Raw genomic sequence first — 3,885 nt, forward strand, 5'->3', positions numbered from 1 at the left:
CAAGTGGCCCTCACTAAAAAAAATTGAGTATAGTAGTAGTAAGATCCAAATGAAGATAATGATTATACGATATTCAAAAAGATAAACAGAGTTATAATCACTTACATCTGTTAAAACAAAAATAGCGGGCTTTAAAATAATTAATCATTGTACTTTAGGAAAAATATTGGATGTGAATAGTAATAGTTATAATAATGATGATGACAATGATAATGATGATGATGATGATGATGACGTTATTTCATAATCTAGGATAGTTTGAAAAATTAGAATATAGATGTGGCTAAAGTCTAATGTTTATCTCTATTTTTAGCCGACCTAGGGTTCTAACCCTTGGCCTGGCATAAGTATTTATCATTAAAGGAATTTCCCTATAGCTCATAATTGGTGACAGAGCCAATTCGATTTTAAATGGTATTTGTGACCTATTTGAAAAAATAAAAATCCGAACTTGGGATAAAATTAACATTATATATATATATATATATATATATAGTTAATTTCATATATATATATATATATATACACACACATATATACAAATATATATATATATATATAGTGTATATATATATAATGTATATATATATATAGATACAAACAGCATATATAAAGTATACCTATATACATATACATATATATATATATTTATATATATATATATATATATATATATGTATATATATATAATATATGTGTGGTGCGTGCTTGCGCGTACGCATAAATGAACCTGTTACCTAGGTTTACGTTTGATACTTTACGGCCTCTCGAGTAATTAAATACGCCCACTTTCATTAAGTAGGACTAGCTATAAAAGGAGGAGATTACCTTACCTATGTTTTAAAGCAATTGTTATCGAAGCTCGTAAAGGAATTAACGATAAAGCCACTTCCATATATAAATGGTATTGTTTTTTAATTATCATTATTTTTTTGACTGACGTTGTTATTATGATTATAGTGATTTTGATAAAATTATTATTGCTATTATCAAATTGTTTGTTGATATTTATTTTTTGCTGCTTTCTCTGAATTAATTATTCTATTAATACTACTACTACTACTACTACAACTACTACTACTACTACTACTAATAATAATAATAATAATAATATCATCATCATCATCATTATTATCATAATTGTTATTATTGAAGCTTTAGCGTCAATAGGCGTAGGAGGGAAATGATGAGGATGATGATGATGATTATTATTTATATAAATTTTGCCATTTCACAATCAGCAGCCATTACCTGCCCCCCCCCCCCCCCTGGTCAAAATTTGATTTGGGTGAAGAGATGCCTTGCACCCATATCACAAGCATATAAAATAAGCCTCCAGGACGTTATCCAGTCCCCTTACCTCAGCCGCTCACGAGCGGCCACTAAACATTTAAACGAAATGCAAAACTCACCGTTGGTTCCATTTTCGCCGTTCTTCTGTTTGGCCCTCTGAGTCCTCCTGATCATCCAGCGTTCCAGGGTTTCCAGTTCGACCTGCTCCATGAGCCACGACTCCAGGAACTCTGGATTGGCCTTGAGGTAGGCGCTGACGGCGTCTTCGTTCATCTCTTCTGTAGGGGAACAAATGGTTGCATTCTGTTAGAGCAATTCTCATGTATAATAATAATAATAATAATAATACTAATAATAATGATAATGATAATGATAACGATAATGATAATGATAATGATAATAATAATAATAATAATAATAATAATAATAAATTATTATTATAATTATTATTATTATTATTATTATTATTATTATTATTATTCTTATCATCATCATCATCATCATCATCATCATACCTCAAACATTTTGTTGGGGAAAAGATGATTGATCCCATTAGAATAATGTTCATATAATTATAATATAAAAATTAAAAATATTTATAATAAAATTAACTTAACAAAGTTACAAGATAAAAATACTCTTGTGTGAGGAACATAGGAGTAGATAAGATAATAGATTTATTTACTTGTTTTTTACATCGCCACTTCAAATTATTATGAGGCTATATTCAACTTCTCTTAAGAAGGCTGAAAGGATTGCTTACAATTTCAGGGAGAGAGAGAGAGAGAGAGAGAGAGAGAGAGAGAGAGAGAGAGGCAGAACATTTAAATTTTCTTTATAAATTCCTATTATTTCCTAACTATGAAAAGAGAGAGAGAGAGAGAGAGAGAGAGGGAGAGAGGCGAGAGAGAGAGAGAGAGAGAGAGAGAGAGAGAGAGAACATTTAAATCTTCTTTATAAATTCTTGTTATTTCCTAACTATGAAAAGAGAGAGAGAGAGAGAGAGAGAGAGAGAGAGAGAGCGGAACATTTATATTTTCTTTATAAATTCCTGTTATTTCCTAACTATGAGTCGACGTAATCCAGGACTTAACACTTATTCTTTCTCTAGTTTTTCATCCCATTTATTTTTCCCAAAAATATAATGACGCGAAGACAATAAAGAACGGAAATGAAAAAAGATAATTAATCCTAAAGTGGACTAAAGTGGTAATGTGCCCGAGGGCTTTACCTAAGCAGCGTAGGTAAACGTGCTTTTTTTCACTAGTAATTATGTAGCTAAATGATAAAGGATAAAAGCCTCTGTTCTTGGGTTTAATGAGGAAGGACAATTCATAACTTCAACCTAAAGATGCTGTTTCCTTGTAAATATACACCTTCATTCTCTCTTATCAAAGGTTAAAGGTGTCTAGTTTCAGTTCCAGTTTCATCAGAATAGATGCTCACCACAACGTCAGCCGAGCAAGGCCAACCACCCACTGTGATGACCAACCACAGCAATTGCCTACCCAGAAACATTACTCCTCCATTCTCTCTTATTAAATGTTTAAAGGTGTATGGTTTCAGTTCCTGTTTCATCATAATAGATGCTCACCAGAACGTCAGCCGAGCAAGTCCAACCACCCAATGGGGTGCCCAAGCACAGAAATTGCCTACCTAGAAACATTACTCCTCCATTCTCTCCTATTAAATGTTTAAAGGTGTATGGTTTCAGTTCCTGTTTCATCAGAGTAGATGCTCACCAGAACGTCAGCGGGGCAAGCTCAACCACCCACTGGGGTGCCCAAGCACAGAAATTGCCTACCCAGAAACATTACTCCTCCATTCTCTCCTATTAAATGTTTAAAGGTGTATGGTTTCAGTTCCTGTTTCATCAGAGTAGATGCTCACCAGAACGTCAGCGGGGCAAGCCCAACCACCCACTGTGGTGACCAACCACAGCAATTGCCTAACCAGTAAAAATCTTAAACTCACGGCTCCCAGCCGGGATCGATCTGCTACCATGCGAATGATAGGCGAACCGCGATACCACTGTACTAGGCTACTAGCCCTCTTCTTTTTTATGTTTCTAGCTGCTTTTGATGATCTCTTATTTCTCATTGTTTTACTTTCACACTTCTCTTGGAACGACTTCTGGAATGCCTTCTGGCTTGACGTACACTTTCGTATCGACTGGAACGCATTAGTGCTGCTTTCCATTCTCATTTCTGGCTACTTTTTCGGTCCTCTGGAACCTCTTTGTTACTTTCCATTCTCAATTCCAGCTACTTATCTTGTCCTCGTGACTGGACTCTGGAACCTCTTGCTAAATTACTTTCCATTCTCAATTCTAGAAACATTTTCTGTTCTCGTGTTGGACTCTGGAACACCTTGCTCCATTCCATTCTCATTGCTGGAACACTGAACTTCCTTTTCCATTCTCGATTCTGGGTCATCTTCTAATTGCTCTTTCCAATATAACTGATTTCCCATATCAATTCCACCTGGAAATCGCTTCTGGAAGAGGTGATTGCTTTTTCCATTGTCACTTCGGGAATCCCATCCAGCTTTTTTTTGGACAAGAAATGAGCTGCAATCAAGCTGCTTTTTAAT

At 34.6% G+C, this 3,885-nt stretch overlaps 1 protein-coding gene across 1 annotated transcript in view; it reads left to right on the forward strand.

The window, feature by feature from the left end:
* The window catches only part of LOC137615420 (probable 3',5'-cyclic phosphodiesterase pde-5), a 337,922-nt gene that overhangs the window by 145,625 nt on the left and 188,412 nt on the right, over positions 1-3,885 (forward strand).

The sequence above is a fragment of the Palaemon carinicauda genome, chromosome 21 (genome assembly GCF_036898095.1).
Source record: "Palaemon carinicauda isolate YSFRI2023 chromosome 21, ASM3689809v2, whole genome shotgun sequence".
Lineage (NCBI taxonomy): Eukaryota > Metazoa > Arthropoda > Malacostraca > Decapoda > Palaemonidae > Palaemon > Palaemon carinicauda.